The 24,430-nt window shown below is 39.4% G+C and overlaps 1 protein-coding gene across 1 annotated transcript in view; it reads left to right on the top strand.

Annotated features, from left to right (window-relative positions):
* Window positions 1-24,430, top strand: part of cntn4 (contactin 4) — a 173,623-nt gene that overhangs the window by 30,509 nt on the left and 118,684 nt on the right. The gene's annotated exons all lie outside the window — the stretch shown is intronic.

Raw genomic sequence — 24,430 nt, 5'->3', positions numbered from 1 at the left:
CCACTGAAGTAAGAGTATCCACCGATACACATCTCCTATCTGTGATATTCAGTGCATTGCAGGCTTTGTTTTACAGCATCCAAGAAGAATATTGTTGCTGGGATAACAACTAAATAAAAACTAAGCAGTATTCTACAAGTCGAGTCCACTAAAAGAAAATAAATATATCACAGTAACATGTCATCAAGAAGATTTTGAATCTCACCTCCTCCATGCTGAAGCTGTGAAGTTTTTAACTTTCTGCATTTCACTGCATCTGCCGGCCTTTCCCTTCTTTTTTCTGCGCCCTCTATCCTCCACCTCTCCTTCCTCCTGACCATCCGTCTCATCAGGGCTTTTCTGTTTTTTGTTGCTGTTTGGATATAAGATAATGTTTATTTGTCACATGCACAGTTATACACAGTACAATGCACAGTGAAATGTATTTTAATTTATGATTAACTGTGATAAATCACCAAAAATTGTAAATCTGTTACAGTCCACATACACAGAAATTCACGTTAACTACTTATGTCGAAAGTCTAGCCAGAATCAGACCATCTGTGTCATTTTGCAGTTAAGCTGCTGCAAGACAGCAACTTAACTGCAAAATGACACAGGCTCTCAGCAACCTGGTTTTTACAGTATAGAACCAGAACACAACCAGTGGGGAACCAGATGAGTTGAGTCCCCTACTGCTAAGACGAATCACAGACGATCTGTATTTATCAGTGCAGACTGACTGAGATTAATTGCAATTTTTCTGCATTTTTAAATTAGTCTGCAATTGTTTGCAAAACTTCACCGATTTGCCTCATAGTGATTGCAATTAACTCGTGGTGACCTGTGGAGTCCCTTTGCGATCAAAAGTGGTTCTCCAGAGTTTGAGGATGTTGCAGGCTCAACCTCTGGGTGACCAATTGGTTGCCTCAGCTACCTGCAATCTGTCCCTGAATGTGAAAGAATTTAGTACAATCACCGGGCAGCCGCTCAGTAGTTGTAAGGAGGTAGCCAGCCTAGTTTTACTCTAGTGTGACTGAGACTTAATTTAATTGACACACCACACCTTGAGCTATAGACAGATAGATCTGTGTATTATTCTGAATAGTCATAAAAGACATCCATTTGTTTAGACAGCCATTTTTTCAGTATAATAAACATTAGTAAAACTGACTTGTATTTTTTTATTTATTTATTTTTTTGTCATTTAACATTTTCTACTTCTGTTTTTGAGATATTCATTCAGCTCCATAAGCATATAGACATTGTCAATTACTTCCGAGCCTCCTAAAATGAGGCTCTGGGTATAAAAATGGTTTTGATTCCTAAACAGCTATTACAATACTTTAGTTTAACCCCTTGAAATAAACCTAAAAGCTTGCACTCCAGTCACATTGCATCTTGATCTAAAATGCACTGTGCTGGCATCCAAATACTTACGGAGCTGAGTGTATGCAGCTGCAGTCAGACAGAGAGCTCACAGCAAACAGTGCTTGATTTTTCTTTGTCTGTGCCTTTGTGAGTGTCTGTAATCCTCCACCTGCCGCAGTCTCTGGTGGCTGTTTAGAAGAAAACTGTAAACACCAAATGACTCCAATCAATAGAAATTTAAATAATTCCATTATGTATAGCCCAAAGTGATGACATCAGTTTATGCCATATGCCCCAGTCTGGCTCTGCGGAACAACAATCTGCTCACAGGTAACTGAAAAACACAAGTAAACATTTAAATAAACAAAGCAGATGATAATGCGTGTTTAATCGGAAGTGAAAGCTTTTGAGGAGCCTCTGAATAAGAAGTTGCATAAAACTATCTACAGGCACTTTAATTCATTATAGTGCTAAACCAAAATAGGCCAGGGAGACTGGCAACTGGTGCACAATTTAAATAATATTATCAATCACACTGGAATAAAGAATACAAATATTTACTTTGCATCTTAGACAAACTGTCGTAAGAGTGACAGTGTTGTGTATTGAACTACAATAGGTGGGAGAAATGACAAAAAAAAACCAAACAGTAATAGTACTAATAATGACAAATTCATCATCATCCTCTTAAAGTTTGGATTTCATTCAGTGCTTTACTAGATCAGTGCGTGCGAAATGGAGTCTTTGCTGTTAAAACATATGCAATACATCAGTGTCCTGACTCCACAAAATGATTTTATCCAGCTCAGTGAGCTACTTATGCACTGTGACAGAACTATCTGTTCTAATAGTCACAAGGATGCATGAAAGATACATGCAGATATTCTTCAGTCTCGTCACTTTGAACCCACTTATGAAGCCTTCTGCATTCTCGCAGCCTTGCCCAGGCATTCGGCTTCGGCACGCCCACCAGCAGAGAAAATATGCTTTCTTCAAGGTTGATGTGTCACAGCTGTATCTGTTCCATTTGCAGACCCTTGAGTATTATCTCAAGCAATCACAGAGGACACTATCTTTAATGAACTCCTCATAGAGGCTCTTTAAAAAAAAAAAACAACAAAAAAAAACACACATCTGCACAACATGTTTGATGTGCCTCTTCAGATGATGTGCTATCTTTTGCTCTGTGATTGAAGGCAGATTGTTATGAGAGTTAGAGTATTGGAGTGAGCTGATGAGAAGCTTATTTTACAAAGTGGACTCACTAAGATGTTTCTAAACCCAGTTTTTAAAAATTTATTTACGCCGAGCCGTGCTGTATAAACTCATATACTGTTACTTGTCAGAATGGAAATTGCTCTTTGACAGAACAAAACACTTCTACTGCGAATGCCAGTCAGAGATGATTTGGAGGCTGATATCCTCGTATTTGTAACCCCTGCCTGTCAGTTTAGCCACATTTCTTATGACCACACCCAATTATTTTTAGCTCATTTTCCAACTAAGTCCACAAAAAAACAGATAACAATAACATAGTAACATTTTTTTTAAACATCTTACACTGAGAGAGAAATGGTAACAGTGAGGTTCACGGGGTTTGGGGCTTTTTCCCCAGATATGAATGTAGTGAAGGAACCGTGGCTTAAACAGTGAGTGACAGTTTAATTACCATCATCTCCCCACATACAAAGCAGACGAATCTGAAATTAATCGCTAAATCAAGATCACATCACTTATAAACAGTTTATCAGTCAGAGAATGACCAGTGTGTCTAACTTTGGAAATGTGCGACTTTAACAAAGCCACTGACTGAAGACAGGAAAACATAAATAGCTTTGCTGTTTATCATGACTGTGATGATCATGATTATGAAATGTGGCTATTGTTGTCATCAGCAGATCATCATAAGGGGGATGATTAAAGTGAGGAAGATATGATAACACCAAACAGTCAGAGGAGTTTGATGAAGTTCTGTGAATATGACGAGCGTTTTGACATCCAAATAGTATAAAAAGTTAGCGTGGTATAGAAGTTTATTGTCTTCATTTGGATTAAAGGAAGTGTTCTCATTAACTCAATAGCTCTGATTGATACAGGATGATTAAAATTGATAGAGATATTGATGTAAAGTAAACAAGCAACCTTTTTTTAATATTTATTTTGTATGGTTTTATCGCCCTTCTGTATCTGTGTCTCTGTCTGTCAGGACGATTACATGAAAAACTACCAAACTTCACCACACTTTGCAGAGAGTTGAAGCCTTCTGGTGTGGCTCAGGATCACACTACTGAATTTACTGGAGCTTTGAGATTGTTTCTAAAGCCTAGTGTTGCACCTCTGCACTGCAGTTTCTCATTATCGCCCAACACGCACCCACACTGAACCCTGAAATAAGCTAATATCAGCTCACGTCTAATCAAAATCAGTAAGTCTTTCCCCAAAGCTTAAAGGGAACCTTTGTCCTCATTTTTTAGACATGACAAACGTCAATCCTGCTCCAGCTTACCTGGTTCTTCACGTTATTCTTGTCCTTGTCAACTTGTCAGCTACGTTTCAGCATTTCACAGCATTTTGTGTCAGAAGTGCAACCAATGCAAGTCAAAAAACGCTCAGCGAGCACGGGGCGCAGACTGGGAGAGTGCTAATGCTGAGACAGACACATAGCTGGGGGAACTGTGCAGCCATTTAGCCATGTGTCACCTCAAGACTAGATTCACTGAGTGAGTCACAGCCTGCCCTGAGCAGGACACAGTATGTTCTTGACCACTGCGAGCCCACTGTCATCACAAACGGGAAAAATAGGACAAGTTGCTGAAGTCATGACAAAGGGCTGTGAATGCTGATGTTAAAAAACAAGGCTGACACAGGACTTTATATTACTCTTGTTATGCTGAAAATAAACAAGCATCCTGCTTGTGTACTCACAGCAATCCTGTTACCTGAAGACTGTTAATTCTTTTATCATGAAAACTATTAAGGGAGTCCCATAGGTTGAGATTTATGGATTTAATCCTTTTCAGATAAAATGTGTTTGTACCTGAGAGCAAGTTAAGAATTGTATAATGAAGGAGCAGTATACTGTAGTATAATAGAAAAACAATGAAAATGTACTACATCGAACAAAAGTACTGTGTATATGTGATACAGTTGTACCACTTTATAGACTGCACTGCGATTCTTTTGCAGTTGTACACAAAAAACAAAATGCACGCAAGAATATACATTATAATGCACACAAATGCAATTCAGCATAAAAAGGAGAGCCAGTCCACATACTATAATCTATGACTCCATACATTCATAAATGAATGCAGATGTATCAGCTTTGGTTGGTGTGATCTTGCATGCAAACGCACATTAATTACAGAGCTATATTTATTTTGCAGGCGAAACCACAAGCTGCTACAAAATAATAAGTAGTTTCCTCGTATACAAACCTTCACCGATAAGTCTGTCTAATCAGCCTTGTATATCGGCAGAAATACAATATAACTCTGTAATACTAATGCTTTCATAATAATATACATTTACAGTCAGTTCACGCTTTCCTGTCAGAAGATCAACTGAACCTCCACCATTAAAAAACTAACTTGGGACTCTTTGTTTTGTGACAAAACCGTTGAAAGATTGAAAACACGTGTGCATTTCCTGTTTTCCGAAGTGACTCCGTGCAGTTGCTCCAGCAGATTTCTATTGATGCTAATGGGTAGAATTTATATAGTGAGTTATCAGGACAGACTGATAGATGACTTGTAAGCCTAATTATGACATTTCATTAAAGAGATCTCAGTGGAGGTGCTTTGGCAATTTTTGCTGAAGCATGCAGTGGGAATGCTGCTTCATTTGCCCTGGAAGTAGATTATGAAGCAGGCTCCACATCCAATAAGATAAACTCCGGGGCTGAGATGCCGCACAGCGCCGTGATTCCACATTTGCCGTGTACCTGCAAAGGCGGTAGCTATCTGATGTGATATCAAACACGTGAGGGTACAGTTTCAGCAACAGGCAGCCCTTTTCCTGTTTGTGCTGGCGAAGGGTTATGAGCAAGAGGGGGATCATTACCTGTACTTCAAAAACATACTTTGAAAGTAATGAAGTCAGATGGCACTATCTACTCAGTATATTAAGGTATTGATGGTAACAGATGGTGCTTTTTAGCATATCAAAGAGTCCCTCCTCCACCAGTTTGCAGAGTTATTATTTGTGTTTGTATTGGCTCTGAGATTTTTATTCAGCAGTAATGTCATCTGTGTAGAATTTACATTTCATCAGTGCTTCTTTAATTAATGAAAAGCTCTGCCTGATATTGATGAAGAAAAAAAAAAAGCAGTGTGGGTCTTCTTTTTAATGAGAATCAGAATCAGTAAACTTTAATAATTCAAAAATGTAATGGCCAAACAATCTGAGCATATAGCACTGATATGGCGCACGCTGGCACTCTGACACGAAGCAGAGCCGTTATGGTTGTTATTAGGTATCGGTCTATGAAGGGCTAAACACGCAGAGGTATCTTCTTAAACAAACTGTGCGTGGAAAATGTTTAAAATGAATTCATGGAAGAAACCCTGATTGACATGCAGTGCTGTGAAACGGAATGGGATTACATTTTTAATTGCGTTTGAGCTATTTGACACACACATGCAGTATTTAGGGGACTTGACTGGAGGATTGCTGCCTCTTCTAAGTTGGCCAATAATGAATCAGCTTCCCTTAGCCAATTAGCCATGTGGCACTGTGCCTTGTTTCCTCAGCCAGTGATCTAGCACTATAATCCCCCTTTGATGAAAAAGTTAGTAACAGTGTTCTTGCGACCAGCTCTCGCCCAAAATGAGGATATATACGTTTGTTTGTCGTGTTGCAACAGAAATTCTTGGCAGGAGCAAAAGGTATTGCATCATAGCAACAATAATCGGTGGCAATATAAGCTGTACATTTAATTGCAATAAATTCTACTGTGGCAAAGCTTCTAAAGTTCAGGGTTGCTTCATATGCCAAATTATTACTCACGAAGGGGGGGGGGGGGGGGGTGTAACCTGAACTTCTGATGGTGTGCCTAATAAAATGGACCCACAGTAAATGTATTGATTCTTCTTAAAACGCTTTTCTTTAAGCAAATGTTGTAGTGAAGCTACTAGTTTATATGTCTATAGAGGTTTATCAGCTGCTAACTAGTCAGTTAAGATCAAACTAGAGCCCACAAACTCCTCCTCCAGGTGGGGAAAATGTGGCTTCATCTTCAGATGAGAATACTGGATTGTCCCATGAGTGTTAGTGCTAACTGACTAAATGAAGCTGACTCACCCTTAGCTCAGTGCTGACAGCCAGTGACAGTGTGGCATTCGGTATATTCTCTAGAGTCTTGGCGAACATTTCACAACAAATGCTACTGGGGTTTTTTTTATATATATATATTTCTGTCTTTTTATGTCATTTGGACTGCTTCTAGTTTTTGTTCTTTGATATAAATACGTTAAAACTATAAACCAACTTCAGACAGGTGATATATCACAGTGACAGTGTCAGCTTTTATTCCCTTATGATTATTGTAGTGCCTTTAATGCTGTGAAGAATTTGCAAATCATTCTGCATTTACAGCCACACTACCACACAATCATAATGTAACCGTGGCAGCAATGGAAGCTGATACGATGTTAGCTGTGATGGATGACACGGTGTATCACAGGAAAGTTTAGATTCCACAAATTAAGTTTAGAAAGTTGTGAAATAAATGGGAAAAAAATTTTACCACATGGAAAGTGGGAGTGAAATAAAAATTTAAAAAAAAAGTCAAACTTCATTCAGTAGTAACATTTCCTATAAAGCCATCTGGTATTAAACACCATTCTACAGCTAACGTTTCACTCTGAGTCAGGTTTAATATTGTTGACTAATTAAAAGACATGCAGCATCTGTCAAAGCAGCAGAGCTCCTGAGCGGTACAATAACTGCCACCCAGTATGATGCATTTCTACTATGTCTCCATAATCATGGTCATTACCCATGAAGGACATTTCTTAGGTTGACGTGCAAGTCAGCTGGCCTTATATGTCAAGGTCTCCTCTAGTAGTGCTGCCCTGATCTCTTCAGGCCATTTTACAGTGACAGGATGAGCACTGACCTCTGTCATTCCACTGGGTGAGCAGCCTGCAGTGAGCCTGCTGGTGCCAGGCCAGCTGAGCCACGCTGCTAGGCGGACTCCATGGCCCTTTGCTCCTGGGTCTACATCCATGCGCACCTCCAAACCAGCCCAGCTGTCCCCACTTCATTATGTGCTGATTAGGAGTAGATTACTCCATGAGGTGGGTATGATCGGCTAATCCGCAGCACCGCTAAGGGAAGGGAACTGCCGCTCATCGGAACTTGTCACATTTTAAGTAAATTTGTAGCCAGCCTCCTGATGTGACCTCAGAACTCCACCGTTTAAAATGATTTTACTCACTTAGGTTTTCAACGTTTTAAACACTGTTCTCTAAGCTATTAAAGCTTTCATTAGGGTTGAGATCCGCTTGATGACAGCATTAGGGAGAGCTCAGCTGTAACCCACAAAATTGAAGCACTTGTCTAACTAACCTGGAGCAGGCGTCTCTAGGTACGCTCACCTGCTCTGCCTCAGGAGAAGCAATTATGTCAAGAAGAAGGCAGTCGGGGGAAGGGGGGGGGGGCATCCCCAGATGGCCTCTGAGCCAAGCCCTTGCTAATTGGCGATGTTAGGCATTCAAAGCAGATTCAAGAGAAAGCCCTTTCTTCTCCTCTCTCCACTGCCCCAACATCTTTGTTTTGTTTTGTTTTGCTTTGTCAACTCTTGCCTTTTGATATGCATATCAATACATGTTTTATTCATGGCCTTTTGGAGGGGAATCAGTCAAGATCACCTTGCTGTTGTCTGTAGGCACAAGAGCTCGTCGCCCTGTGAACATGGGCTCTGAGTTGCCATTTCAGGGCTAATTTTGCAACACCACCTCCCAAAGAAATGAATGATTTATTTGACTGTCACTCAGAGGGTGCAGAACAAGCAACGCTGTACATCCTGCACCATTCTTCCAGTCGTTCGACTCCTTGTAGGGTTTGTTTGTTTGTTTGCTTGTTTGTTTGTTTGTTTGTGTTTTTTTAAAACAAGGCAGCAATGCAAAAGGAGAGGCTGGAAAAGAGCACTGATATGATCTTCCTGGCAGAGGCAAGATATAGGGAGGCTGAGCTGGAAGGTTTTACTGCCCACATCCCAAAGGACACATACTGTATGGAGTACCTGCTACTTACTAAAAATATGAACTTTAATTAAAAATGTATTTCATTACAATCTATGTTTATTAAATCTCAGGATCCCTCTGGAGGGCAAATCTGTGAAATCAGTGCATGTGTGTGACTATTACAGTGCATTATGCAAAGCAATTCAAAGTTTGCCTGATAATCTGATTATCAGATGGCACCACAAGCTGCTATCAGATTGAACACATTCGTCTGTTCCAGGCGGACTTTGAACTGCCTGAGCAGGGACTCAAAAGGAACGATAACTCATTAAGAAGTTCTGCCTGCGCCCGGAAAGCCGGAGTTATGGGGTGCCATCAATAGAGCAAAGGAGAAGCTCTCTCATTGTAGACCACCAGTCCCTGCAGGAAACTTGAAATTTGGCTTAAAGGTGAAAAACTTTCAGTGCTGGCTAGCAAATGTTAGCAAAATCACCTTGGGCAAAGAAGCAAAATAGGCAGAACAGCTGAGATCTTCGATGGGTCTGCAAAGCACTGAACTTTACCCTGGCTGCAGGGGACTGCTGTGTATTTCCAGCTTCCTCCTTAAAGTCTTTGTTAGTTCATAAGTACAGTAACCATGATGGCAAAGGTTCCCAACCTTAATAGCTTTGCAATTTTAAAAATACAGTATCCTCTTGGACCGGCCTCCCTTGTCGCCATTGCACCACATTATCTTTACACAGCAAAGAGTTGGTGGTTGCCGTGTTGCCTTTTAAATTTTAATATAGAATCTTTGAAGTACAATTCACATTTATAATTTTGCCTACAAAAAGACGTAAAAAGCCACATCAATATTTTAGACAGAATTATAAATATCTAGCCAACAATTAGTCCTGCATAGAATCCCCTTGTAAGACTGCTAGCTTGGAAGCACGGGGCAAAAGGTAAAACAAACTGAACTGACCAGATTATGTTTTTCCACTTATTTTTAATCTCAGTCTAACTGGCTGCTGGTGCTAGATTCATATTACCTGCAGAGACATTAAAGGTTACTCCAGCTTCCATTAATAGTAATAGTAAAGATGAGTAATTCATTAGAAGCTCATTTTTGCATTACTCCGTAACATGTCCTGAAATGCATTGTCACATAATTACCAGTTAGCAATATAAACCTTAATCTACAGTCCACACGCCAAGACAAACCTGTATCCTAATGAAGACACACGTTTGAACACAAATTCGATAATACAAAGGAAAGTTTAAAAGCAGTCCAAAGAGGCTTCAAAGCAGTCGCCACTGTGGTTCTACAGTACAAACATTTACAGCAATGCTACAAGTCTGACCGCTCATCACTGCCTTTGTTCCCCGCTGAAGTTCATGGGCCGACTGCTGGGTTCTTCGCTAGCTTTGTGGTAGCATGCTGGCTGTGCAGATGTTAGCAGTATAATGCAGTTGTTTCTGTCCTGGATGCAGTTTCTACTTTACCACTGTGCACTTGTCCTTTTGTGCAATAAAAAATAAAAGTAATGTTCGTATCGCCACTCCTCAGAAGTTGTAGACCACTCCACCATTTTCTTCTTCTCTCTCACACAAACTAACATCAGGTGATTGTAGTGCAAGCACATGTTTGTTTGTTTTTTTAGTACAGTAATGTTGTTACATTACTGCATTACTGAGAAATGGGATTGCGTTGGAACACGTTACACCCAACACTCTTGGTCTAACATGTTTTGTGCAGCTGATGAATGAAGTCATCTGAAGTCTGACTATTTCGTCTGTCTGAGCCACAGTCAAAACCTGTCTGTAGGAAACTTGTCCCGGGACATGGATGTGGCGCATTTCCTTCTTGTTTCTTGTCAGGCATTGCCACCCAGATGCTTAATGGGTGCTACATCAGACTAAGGGTTGTGTACTCATTTGTCACTTCACTGAGGAACTGAGTCTACCTACATCTGTCTGAGGCAAACATAAAATTAAAAACATGAGTCCAATTACGGTGTTCAGATGCAGCATAATTGGAGAGTGATGGAATGAGAAACTATGATATATTTTCTTTCAGTTACCTCTTCATCTTGATGCTCAAGTGTTTGCTTGTAACACTGAACGGCTCGCTGTTTGCTCTGTAGACAGTGCAGTAAGCTTTAAAATGGCCACATTAGAGTGCTATGCTGTTCGCTAACCATGCACAATAAATTTACAGCATGCCTAATAGTGTTGGCAGAAGAGCAGTGGTGGGCAACACAAACAAAAAGTCTTTTTAGAAGCAGTCATTTCATTGTGTACCGTGCTCCAAAGCAGAGACAGTACTCACACAGATGATGCAGGAAACCATGAGTCAGGAGGGTCTGATTATAGTCATCTGCATTCATCCTTTTTTCTGTAATTCTGTAATGCTAAATATATATTTCTGAAGATAAATAGGGCTAATCAAAGTATACAGAAAAAATAATTCATTGTGTCCTCTCTTCTGCCAAACCTTCAAGCTATTCAAACCCGCTGACCAGATGTTTTGGGACCGGATGTTCCTGTTGCTGCAAACATAACAATGGTGAACAACAAAACTGCTGACTATTTCGCATTCACACATGATGAGCTACCCTGGTTTTTAAATTTTTTTTCTCAGCACCTCATTCTACTGTTGTGGCTAAAATGTTGGCAAAAGCTTTTCCGAATGAGGTCAGAATCAGAACATGAAGACGGTTCAGGACAGACGACTCACAAGTGTTTTCAGGCTGTTAATCTTCTCCTTTATGGTCAGCTTAACAGAGAAACATCATAGTCTGCTCAGAACTATGTCTCTTCCAGGTCTTAGAAGATCAGCATTGATACCATGTGAATAGCTGTTTGATTGTGGCTTTGTTGGATGACATTAAAACCTGCAAGTCCTCAGTGGATTAGTTTCAAAGAACCGGCGCACACAAGGTTGTGTGGGGGCTTCATGAACACGGTGGTGGTTTCTTTGCAGGGCAAAATTTGTCCCACAGATTCTTTAGCGCATGATTGTGGCTGGAATGGTGCATTTACCCAGAAAAAAAAACAAAAAAAAAACAAGAAAAGGTAGAAATTTTTAAACTTCTTTTCTCTTTCTTTGATATGAAGTAGTGGATAAACGTAGATGTTACATATGACATTTGTTCTTTTTTGTGTTATAGATGTATTTACATCTTGAGTACTTTGTGGGTAGGCTATCTTGTACTCTATGTTAAAACTGCTGCTATAGAAAAGCTCCATGTGTTGCCATGAGAATAGGAAAATAAAATCAGTGCTCTCCGTGTTTAATTAACAATGCAGAATGTCTCTGTCTCTCAAATCCTACACTTATGTGTAAGTGTGCAAATTGTCATATTCAGTTTTTGTCAACACAACATAACAAAGTCTCAGGAGCTTGAAAAAAAGTGACTGGACTTCTTTAATTGCAGGATTAGCTGCTATTATCCTGCATTGTGGTACTGAACACAAACAAACACAAAGAAGTCCAGTTGCCTTTTTTCAAGCTCCTGACACTACTATGACCTGGATGACTAAGAACCTACACAGACACAACACAACAAAATTCATGCACTTTGCAAGTATTTGTTTTCTTTATATTTTGCTAGGAAAAAGGGAAGTAAGTGCAGCAATTTATTGCAAAGGGCAAAGTTACATGGAAATACACATTGTAATGCAAAAACAGAGTTTATATAATTCTAACAACCTTGTAAGTCAGCATTTGGTGTGACCACCTTTATTCTTCAACACAGCCTGAACTCTGTCAGGATGCTTTCCTGTAATTTCTTTAAGTAGTCTTCAGGAATAGTTTTCCGGGCTGCTTGAAGGACACTCGAAACTCGACTTTGGAGGTTGGCTTTTGTTCCGCTCTCTGTCGAGATGATCCCACACTGCTTCAGTAATGTTGTGGTCCGGACTCTGGGGAGGCCAATCCATGACTGGCTGATTGTGTTCTATTGTGTGTTTTTCTATCCAGTTATGCTTTTACTGCATTGGCAGTGTGTTTGGGATCATTATCATGTTGAAAAATGACGTTGCCAATCAGATGCTTTCCGCATGTTGGGTCAAAATCTGATGGTACTTTTCTGCATTCATAATTCCATCAATTTTGACAAGCTCTCCAACACCACCGACTGAAATGCAGCCCCAAAACAAAAGGAGGAAAAGCAGATGCTTTGGCAACCTTTATCTTTTCAAAATTAGGTCAGGGTTATCTTTGAGGAAGACCTTTTTTTTGGCAATAAAAATATCTGATCCTAATTTTAGAACATTCTTGAGTGGTTATTTTGGAACGTGGCTTCAGTATGAAGGCACGTGCTGTTTCACATCACTTGTCTGATCATGTATTTCATGTATTTTTCTTCATATTTTTTTACATGTTCCTTGCTGATGAATGTTGAAGCATGCACATCTGCCATCATCATACAGTGCAATTTCAACAGTTGTGGAGTGTAATTTCCTTTCTCTTTGCAAATAAAGAAGCAATCAGCCTGGAGCCATTCTGAGGTCAGAACCAATCAGTTGAAACACCAGAAAAATATTTGTTCTTAATTAAACATTGTAAAGATGTTATGACTGTTTATTTGTTTATATAAAGACTGTATTCATAATCATAGAAATGGAGGGATGACCTTAGATCAATTTATGGGTAACACACAGCCAGAAAAACTAAGAGTTTTTTTTTTTTTCCTTCTCAAATGAAGTCAGATTAGTTGCTATTATCCTGCATTGTGGTATTGAACAGAATTTTGGAATTTGGACAGCAGTGGTTTTTAAAAATATCCTGTGATCTACTAAGAATGAATGACACCAGTGAAAATACAGCTACATAGATGCATACAGAAGTCGACTGTAATCCATGAAAATGGCAGAAATAATTCTGTGACTGACAGAAAAAAAAGTGGAGACAGCAAAGATCAAAGACTTTTTCTACATCTGTACACATTTTTCCATTCCATGTAGATTTAAAAAAAAATCTTTGAATGTCAGCGTAATATAGGCAGCAGCCAATTTCCATAGTGCTGGGGGTAGTCCCTGTGGCAGTAACCTGGTGCTTTGGGCTGAAAGTTGCATGAATCATGTTGTGACACTGAGATAAAGAACAGACTGTGTGTAAGAGAGCTGCTGGGATACACAGTAAAGTTAACGGGATGTTACAGAAACACAGAGTTTTAGGACTTCAGCTTGACCTACTTCCTTTGTTTTCAGTGAGGCTCTAGTACACAGGAAAACATGTCTGAGTTAATTCACCTGATTATAATTGATTGACATGCAATTTTGGTAAGCACAACTTTCATAATTTCACTTTACATATTTGTATTGTTTTAGTGTGAGTGTGTTTGTCTCATGTCATCATGTTATATGGTGAGCCTTAATGGGAACGGGAACTAGTAGCTGAAGCAGTAAGACTTTTAATAGTGCACATCTGATAGCAGATGTGCTATAGGCTGAACCCAAACAAGTGCACAGTTAGCGTGGAGCTTGACTGACAGATGATTAACACGTTTAACATGTTTTGCATCTCGGTCTAGCGGATTGCAAAAAAGTGACAATGGGAGCAGATCCTCAGAAATTGGCAACCTTCTAAAAAGTTCCAAGAATTTTAAAACACCGTGCATTAATATTTGTTTATGTACATGATTCAGATATTATGCCATTTGTGCATATGTGTGAGTAACAGAAGGCCCCTGGTCACACAGGTCTCAAAACCAGTCAGCAACTGCCTGGCAATAACCAGCTGCTAAGGAAAAGTCAGCATTCTCTGACTGCTAGAAGTTGCATGCTGTTGCTAGGTGACATTGGCTGCAAAGAGGTAAACAGTGCTACACCAAAAAACCCCCGCTGGCTTTGGGTGCCAGCAGATTGTCACCTGTTGTTTGTATGTCAAAAAAGCCGACTGTAAACACTCAGCAAGTGCAGTACCAGTGTCCAAACTTTTCCATCCAAACTATGTTCAAATCATAAAAAAGCAATCACAAGGAGGTTTTTGGTATAGCACGCTCTTTGTGGCCAGTTTGGCCCAGCGACCTCCAGCAGTCACTCACCAACAGGTCGTGGAATAGATATTTTTCCGGAGGTTGCCAGGAGATTGCAGACCAGTCTTTAGGCCCGTGTGACTGAGGCCTAACTTCTAGTATCTACCAATTTCCTGTGTTCAGTTTAATTCAGTTTAGCTGATTTGATTGTATAGCATCAAATCATAACATAAGATGTCTGAGAGAACTTTATATAACAAGGTCATGAAGGTCAAAGGTCAAAGAGGTAACGTCCTTACAATTTCAATAGATTATATAATCCAAATATTTTTTTATTGAAATACACAGGTAACTTGGGCAACAATTTTATGTACAAATAAACAGAATTAGCATTGTAATACCACAGTGTATGCAGCAACAGAAACCAAACTGAGCATATTGACAGAGTGATTAAGATTAATGCCTCTCTTAACAACACTGCAAAAATGAAAAGATTCTATATTTGCTAATGTTTACACATCATATATTTGATCTGCCACATAAACAGAAAAAAAAAAAACAGGTGAAACTGTCTGTGCAGATGGTTTCAGTGATATTTTTACAGCAGTTTTATATGTGACAGTTCTACTAATTTATGGGTAATAACGATATAAATCTTCACAGAGAAGAAGAAAGCGATGTAGATTTACAGATCCATTGCAGCCACTTGGGGATACTAAATTGTGGTTTTTCACAGCTGCATTTTTAAAAATGTATTTATTTATTCATTTTCTGCCTCTTTTGTGTTTCAGCGAGCTAGTTTTGATAATACAGAGCAACATTTTGCATGTGGCACTTCCATTTTCCATCTTTGCAAAAACTTCAAATTATTCTTGTAACTGTCGCCGATCGTGAAAACACCACAAGGTCTGTTAAGTGCGTTCCAATTGGAAGGCCCTTAACTCACTAAAATTGCAGTCAAAAACTGGCTTTTGAATGCAACCATTTAGTCTTTTGTGGTATTGTCAGTATTATCTTTTGCTGCAAATGGTATGCAGCTGCCTGTTTTCAAATAAACACATTGCTGTTTCATTTTGTTCAATAAATTATGAGGTGACAGTGGACAAACTGGGCTGTTTGTATCCAAAATGTTAAAATAAAAAAAAAAAAAAGTTGCCAGATACAACTTGTTATGTCCTTGAATAACCTGAGTAATTACTAAAGAATGATCAGGAAACAACTGACTCATGCCAGAAATAATTAGAAGGGAAAGATGAGCAAGCATGTTGCTGTATTGTTGTGTTAAATCCTCTTTTAGTAAGATGCTATTAGCAGCTGAGAGGCATTTCTGGGCAGCTCTCTGCCGTCTCTTCACAGAACAGTTGTAAGTCATGATTACAGTTTTTTTTAAATAGGAATCCAACTCCTGTATATGTTTAAGCCCTATGACAACAGCTCTGACAGCATCAGTAGCTGTATCAACAAATGCAGGCTTCATTTCTTGATGCTTTTACTAGAAGCTTTTCCCTGTAATACTTCACTTTCCAGACTCTGACAGGGGTGACACCTTTAAATGTTGTGTTCAGTTTTGCATAAAGAAAGAATAGCCCAGCCCACACTAAAATTAGCATTATGTCTGAATGCTTCTGGGGAATGGGAAGTAGACTTTGATGCTGTGAAAAGGTGAGGTATGCAGAGAAACATTGTCATGAATTAGATAGCGAGCGAGATTGAGCGGTTCTTTGAATTATGCATTACCCGTGCATGCAGTCCCATACAGCTCTGTCATTATTTCGACAGCACAATACTGAAGATTCCTGTTGCTTTAAAGTTGAGTTCTTAGACAAATTAAACAGGTGTGATCTTCATTATGAGAGTTATACATACAAAATGATTTTTTTTTCTCTCAATTTTATGGTTTTTGAAAGGTTTTCCATTAGTATTTGTGGCGATGATAAAGCAAAGGTTATAGAGTCATAAAATGAGGTTTTCTCCTGCAGGGAAACAAACATCACCTGTAATTTTCACACCCGTTTTTGTGATATGTTTCACGTGCAGAGCTGATCTGGTGTCAGAAAGTGACATTAGCGTAAGCTGGAGTTCAGTGTTAGTATAAAATAAATCATTACGGAGCATTCAGGCAGCAGTCAAAGGTCAAAGGCCAAAATGAAATTGAAGCAAAATCTCAGTCTCAAAATCTCTGCTCCCTTTTCTTCATCCATTACTGTTGTTGAATGTCCCAGCTGTTATCATCTAGATAGCTAGCATTATCTAACTTGTCATTCCGCTGCAAAGGTTTATAAATGTGCAATTAGGAGTGCTGGACATTGTTTATATTTCACAAATTATTATGTGCTGCCATGTTTGGTCTGTTGAAGAGAGTTAGATATGATTTAATAATGGTCTTATATTAATGTGTATGAGTCATGTGATTAGAACTGTGACTGAGAAGAGTGCTCCCCCCCATACAGTACCCTCCTACTAGTAACCAGTGATGAAAAAATAAAGCCACCTGAAAAGCCACATTGGATACTTTATCTCTTCAGCAGCGGTATTTAAAAAAAAGTCTTTCATGAAATTATGAATGGTATATCTGTATACAACCCAGCACTAATGTCCAGCGTATGCAGTTTTGCTTTGTTGACACCTTTTTCACTCTGCGTTAGCTGGCTTTCGTTAGCTGGCTTTCATTAACTGGCTTTCATTAGCTGGCTTTCATTAACTGGCTTTCATTAGCTGGTTTCATTAGCTGGTTTTCATTAACTGGCTTTCATTAGCTGGTTTCGTTAGCTGGCTTTCATTAGCTGGCTTTCGTTAGCTGGCTTTCATTAACTGGCTTTCATTAACTGGCTTTCATTAGCTGGTTTCATTAGCTGGCTTTCATTAACAGGCTTTCATTAGCTGGTTTCGTTAGCTGGCTTTCATTAGCTGGCTTTCATTAGCTGGCTTTCATTAACTGGCTTTCATTAACTGGCTTTCATTAGCTGGTTTCGTTAGCTGGCTTTCATTAACTGGCTTTCATTAGCTGGTTTCATTAGCTGGCTTTCATTAACTGGCTTTCGTTAGCTGGCTTTCATTAGCTGGCTTTTGTTAGCTGGCTTTCATTAACTGGCTTTCATTAGCTGGTTTCGTTAGCTGGCTTTCATTAGCTGGTTTCGTTAGCTGGCTTTCATTAGCTGGCTTTTGTTAGCTGGCTTTCATTAACTGGCTTTCATTAGCTGGTTTCTTTAGCTGGCTTTCATTAACTGGCTTTCATTAGCTGGTTTCGTTAGCTGGCTTTCATTAGCTGGCTTTCATTAGCTGGCTTTCATTAACTGGCTTTCATTAGCTGGTTTCGTTAGCTGGCTTTCATTAGCTGGTTTCGTTAGCTGGCTTTCATTAGCTGGCTTTCGTTAGCTGGCTTTCATTAACTGGCTTTCATTAGCTGGTTTCGTTAGCTGGCTTTCATTAACTGGCTTTCATTAGCTGGTTTCGTTAGCTGGCTTTCATTAGCTGGCTTTCGTTAGCTGGCTTTCATTAACTGGCTTTCATTAGCTGGTTTCGTTAGCTGGCTTTCATTAGCTGGCTTTTGTTAGCTGGCTTTCATTAACTGGCTTTCATTAGCTGGTTTCGTTAGCTGGCTTTCATTAACTGGCTTTTATTAGCTGGTTTCGGTAGCTGGCTTTCATTAGCTGGCTTTCATTAGCTGGCTTTCGTTAGCTGGCTTTCATTAACTGGCTTTCATTAGCTGGTTTCGTTAGCTGGCTTTCATTAACTGGCTTTCATTAGCTGGTTTCGTTAGCTGGCTTTCATTAGCTGGCTTTCATTAGCTGGCTTTCATTAACTGGCTTTCATTAGCTGGCTTTCATTAGCTGGTTTCGTTAGCTGGCTTTCATTAGCTGGCTTTCATTAGCTGGCTTTCATTAGCTGGCTTTCGTTAGCTGGCTTTCATTAGCTAGCCTCATGCAGAAGTTTTTCGACTGTCCAATAGTTGTTGGCTTGTCTTTCATTCTGTGCGCCAACTCATCTGAAACGTCTCCACTTTGTTTTGGTCATGTGACTGAAAGCCAGCTCTCTGAATCACTCTGATTCTTGTCTGTGTAGATTCTCAGTCATCCAGGTCATAGTAGTCTCTGGAGCTTGAAAAAGGCGACTGGACTTCTTTTTGTTTCTTGAAGACATTTCACCTCTCATCCGAAAGGCTTCTTCAGTTCTCAACCAAAAGGTGGAGAGACCCAGGTATTTAAACCCCTGTGGGCGTAGTCCCCTGGAGGTGGTTATGACCCTCTATTGATCATGTGCGTGAACACATGTGCCCAGGTGTGAAGGGGGCGTGGGTCATATTTAATCAGTGGTTTCAGTTGAAACCAATTTAAGACTCCGCTCCATTGTTTCCTGTGGCCTATTGAGGTCACTGGAACAAAGGTGTGAATGGGGGTTGAGACATCTGGGAAGGGAGCTCAGGACAGCACTGTAAGCGGGGGAAAGTTGGTGACGTAATCCACCTCCTCTGTTCAATGATGGTTGTTCACAGTGGACATAGATGGCTTCTTTCACTCCTCTTTCAAACCATCTGTTTCCACCTTTTGGTTGAGAACTGAAGAAGCCTTTCGGATGAGAGGTGAAACGTCTTCAAGAAACAAAAAGAAGTCCAGTCGCCTTTTTCAAGCTCCAGAGACTCTGATTCTTGGTCAAACCTTTTGGCTCATTATCCTGTTTAAAGCAATGTGCTAATCAGATGATGCAGCAGAATGTTGCAGTAGCTTGCTGCTGGTGAAGTATTGCCTTGTGTTGTGAATAAATTGCCAAATGTCCACTCACTCCTTCACACCATAATACCACTCCCACCATCCATTCACCTTTCCTGCATCTCACAAAGCTGGAACTGAAAATCTCACATTCATCACATTTCACACCCATCACGCAAAAATCCAGATTTGGACTAATGTAATTTCAGTTCCTTGTTTTTCTTGGCTCAATCAGTTATCTTCCTCCTATACGTCTCCCTCGGTAGTTCAACTGTGAGTACCTGATTCACACATTCTCCTATGAACAGTTGAAAGGTGGTGATGGGAGCTCAAAGCTGAGGTGTTGCTGGTGTTGCTGAGGCTGTAATTCTGATGAGCTTCTCAGGTGGAGGAACCCTTGGCTTTCTTTTCTTCATGAAAGCTTGTTTTATTAGAGTCATCGCAATATTCAAATTAAATTAAATATCAACATACACATGCAGATATGATAATATTGTGTAATTGTTCTTTTTATCTGATTTTATGGTTACAGATTGTCTGGCCAGCTCAGTGCCTTTATATTATGATTTTTATTAATTAGAGTTAGTTATCGTGAATTTTTTTTGACAACAGTAATTTTGAAATGAAGATTAAATATTGTGACAGTCCTAATGAGAACATTTGCTGGCTATTTTGCACTTGAATGTGATGATAGTTTGTGGATTTACTTGTCTTTATGTCTTCAGCTTCCTTTACTCAGTTGAGCGGTTTCATAACATGGATTTACAGCAGAAAAACCTCAATAAAGCTGCGGCCTGACGCTGATCACACAGGCCTCCTGAAAGATAACCTGTGCTAACACAGTGCACGAGCAGCATTGTGGGGTTTTGAATTTGTGTTCTGCCTAATATACCCAGTTTAAATGGAATGTCAGCAGTGGCCTCCCCCACTCCACCCCACCAGCTCAAGTTCATTAGCGAGGTAACTTCCTGATCAAGAAAGGCTCCATGACGCAGTATTCTGCTCCACTTGGACAGGCGTGGAAACTCAATAAGGATGTGGGAAGGGCACAAAAAAAAAATGTACTTGACTTCCTGATAATATATTAATGTCATCATCCAGCTTTCAGTTCCATACTTTTAGATGATGATTCAGCCGTGTGCTGCAGCCTGTCTGAATACTGTAGAGCTCATTATCCACAACCTACAGCAGAAGATGAGAAGGATCTGCTGCTCTGACTGTGCTGAGACCTAATCTAGACCCCATATCATTATTAAACAATGCTCGATTTCATGTGATATCGCTGTAACTGCTTAAACATACACTGAGTCTCCTCTTACATGGTTATTGTATGTCACAGGTTGTAATTCAGGAAGTCTTTTTCTAAATTTGGTGTGTTCTGGGCTGCAGGAATATCTGTCTGCCAGAGTTAAGGCGCAAATCATAATCACTACTTATATTCAAAATTAATGTAATATAAAGTCAGCATTTTTCTTTATGTCAAGGAAAATAAATCTTTGGTTGCCATCAGCACAGCGTGTCCATTGTTTTAAGCAAACACGAGGCCATAAAGATTTATTCTATATTTAATGAAGAAAGTCAAGATATGCAATAGATTCCTATATATATATATATATATATATATGAAAATTCTCTTGCCCTATGACAGCTAGGATAGGATCCAGCCGCCCCGCAACTCTGAACAGGATAAGCATAGAAAATGGATGGATGGATGGATGGATGGATGATTCATAGGTCAGTGTTAAGTGGCTTACGAAACAAAAAAAAGAAAAATTCCTTTGAAAATGGTTAGGTACAAGAACTGGACTGAAAATAAGTGAAAAAGCAGCCTATGTCCAAAGAAAAACTTTGAAATATATTCAGAAAGCCTGGAGAACCATTCCTCAAGTCCACATTAAAAAATAAATACAAGAATGTTTGGCACCTTGGAAGCAAAATATACATTATAGACTTTTGCACAGTACTATAAGTAATGTCAGGTTCATTACTGGGAGCTAGTTGACATTATTGTCAATTAGCTCCCATTTTCTCAGTCTGATGTTGGTTAAATTCACTCATGTACACAGCAGCCGCCACCACCATTTTTACATTTGTTCCCTCACTAAGAGTTTGCTGTGGAGATGTAATGAAGACATCAACAGAACAGAACAAAAGAAAAAGAAACCGGGAACTCGGTGACATGTAGTTACAGTTTTGAACTGCTGTAGATTCTGAAGCTCAGTGAGTGATTCACAGTACACACAGACTTGAGAATAGACATAGCACAGACTGATAGACATCTTTAAACCTGTCCCAAATTGCCACAGCGCACTGGCCTCATGGCATGATTCATATTTTATTGCACATATCAAGATTTAAGAGTTTCCATATTATAATAATAGCTCAAACTAACTAAAAGCCTCCATAAAAAGTATAAAAAAATTAATAAATAAGCAGAGTGTATCTATATAAATATATCTATTCTAAGTATTTACAAGTGTTGAGCTGTGCTTAGTTCCTGTCCTGGTTTCTGAAAGTAAAAATAAATAGTTAAAAAATAAATACAAGGTTCAAGGAAGCTAGCATATAATCTTTCACAGTTAGTGGTTTGTATTTTACTAATATTAAGAAAGATGTTAGGTTATGTAGATATCTGCAGTGATGTGTGAATCATGCATCATAAGTAGTAATAAGAAAACTTACATGTAGCCCATTTTTCAACAGCACTGAGCGATAGTTCAGTAACATCATGAGTCAACATGGCAACAATAAAAGTGCTCCAGCTGTGCTTTTTTCCTCTTTTTTCTTTGTTTTATTCAGTTATAGTCTCTCATATTTGTGGCCCTTTTCTCTGTTAAGGTGACAGCAGTTTGTCTGTCAGCAATATTGTGCCTAAACCACCAAACAGTATTTTATAAAACTTGGTGAAGAGGTGGCGTATGGGCAAAGAAGAAGCCATTTTTGTGATAGGGCATCGGCACTGGGAGAAGATTGTGCTCTCAGTTTCTTTATTTGGTTGGCCAAATAAAGTGTCAAATTACTAAAGATGTTTCCATAATTTTCCTGTCGTTTACCTATTTATTAATATAATACATAATATTTGCCTTTAATGCCAAATATAGAACTATCCATCACAACTCATCATGTATGTGCATTATAATTAAGCTTCTGGGGTGGACTGAGGCCTTTCACAGGATGTTGGTCAGGGGGTCAGTTTGAACATTACACCCTAAAAGACCCACATCACATCCAGCTCATGTTTAGCAGTGTGAGGTTATGTATCCTTCTCATTTGTGTGCAATCTTTCTCCTTCTTATTTGTCTTAACTTATTAATCACATATGCTTTTAAACACACACATACAATACGCCCAACAGCACATTAGATGTGAAATACACTTTTTAGCCTCGCTTCATTGTAAATGTTTGATGTCACAAGCTGTTGTGCAGTCTGTCTTTTGTTTGGTTGCAATGTACACATAAATATAGAAGTTCCTTCAACTACTGTATGAACAACAGTGGTGTTCAGGTTAAATATTTTTAGTGGCAATAAGGCCAGACTTCTAAAGAGAAGCAGGCTTTGATGATCTTTGCTTTCTTTTTTCTTTTATGGAGCCATTATTCTTTGCGATTTGGTAAAGCCTTCTTCATCACATCTGAAAAGTATTCATGGTGTTTGACTTATTCCACACTTTGTCATGTTACAGCTTTATTCCAGTATGGATTAAATTCATTTTTCACCTCAAAATTCTACACATGATACCCCATAATGTCAGGTGCATCCTGTTTCCGCTGATTATCTGTTAGATGTTTCTACAACTTGACTGGAGTCCACCTGTGGTAAATTCAGTTTCTGCTGCACTCACTGCACAGTTAGCACAGTGGCCTCCATCATTAACAAAAGGAATCAGTTTGGAACCACAAGGACTCTCCTTAGAACTGGGTGTCCGGCCAATCTGAGCAATCGAGGTAGAAGAGCCTTAGTCAGGGAGGTGACCAAGAACCCGATGGTCACTCTGACAGAGTTCCAGCATTGCTCTATGCCAATACTGACCCTACAGTGAAGCACGGTGGTGGCAGCATCATGCTGTGGGGATGTTTTTTGGCAGCAGGAACTGGGAGACTAGTGAGGGTTGAGGGAAAGCTGAATGCAGTAATGCATAGAAGCATCCTTGATGATGACCTTCTCCAGAGCACTCTGGAGCAGACTGGGGAGAACGTCCATCTTCCAACAGGACAGCGACCCTAAGCACACAGCCAAGATAACAAATGGGTGGCTTCAGAGCTACTCTGTGAATGCCCAGACTTGAACTTGATTGAACATTTCTGGAGAGATCTGAATATGGCTGTACACCGACACGCCCCCCCTCCAACCTTATGGAGCTAGAGAGGTTCTGCAAAGAAGAATGGGAATAACTGCCCAGAAATAGGCGAGCCAAGCTTGTAGCATGATACTCAAAAAGACTCGTAATTGCTGCCAAAGGTGTTTAAACAAAGTATTGAGCAAAGCCTGTGAATACCTATGTACATATTATTTTGTTTTTTATTTGCAAGAATTTCAAGCAAACCTTTTTCACTTTGTCATTACACAAAATTATGCGTAGAATTTTGAGGTGAAAAGTGAATTTCCTCCATTTTGCAATAAGGCTGTAACATAGCAAAATGTGCAATAAATGTGGCTGTGAATACTTTCCAGATGCAGATGGAAAATAAAACTTCTCCATAAAAACCTGAGCTGAGTGATATCAGATGAAACTTTGGTTGCAATTTAAACTATAACAAAGAAATGACAATTGCTTTGCACAAGAGGCCTTAATGGCTGCTTTAATGGAGTAACTAATACTAAGATGCTCTTGCGCCATTTACAACAAAGCGTTCTAACAACATGAAACCGACTGATTGCACCTCAGCAGTGGCAAACTATCCTAACATCACTGGGCAAATAAATAAATTAACAAATAAAAATGAGTTGTCTGAAGTAAATGCAAAGATTGTCCAACATAAATCTACCTCTTTATTCTATTACCACCTAAACAGACACGTCTCAGTTCAAATCATTCTTCCCTGTGCCTCGGTGTCGTGACAGGCAGTTCAAATTGATATGTTTTATCTGCTTTGTGGTTTTGCCCTCTCAAAGACTTAAAGGAGCAATAACCTATTACTGCTGCTAACTAATCAGCTGCTTTGCAAACAGGCTGGTGTATAAGTTTATACTGAGCCGCATTGTCTTTCCTTTTCGTCCCGCAG

Source organism: Archocentrus centrarchus, chromosome 5, assembly GCF_007364275.1.
Source record: "Archocentrus centrarchus isolate MPI-CPG fArcCen1 chromosome 5, fArcCen1, whole genome shotgun sequence".
NCBI classification, from domain to species: Eukaryota; Metazoa; Chordata; class Actinopteri; order Cichliformes; family Cichlidae; genus Archocentrus; species Archocentrus centrarchus.
Note: the sequence above shows the minus strand (reverse complement) of the source record. Positions and strands in the feature narration are given on the sequence as shown.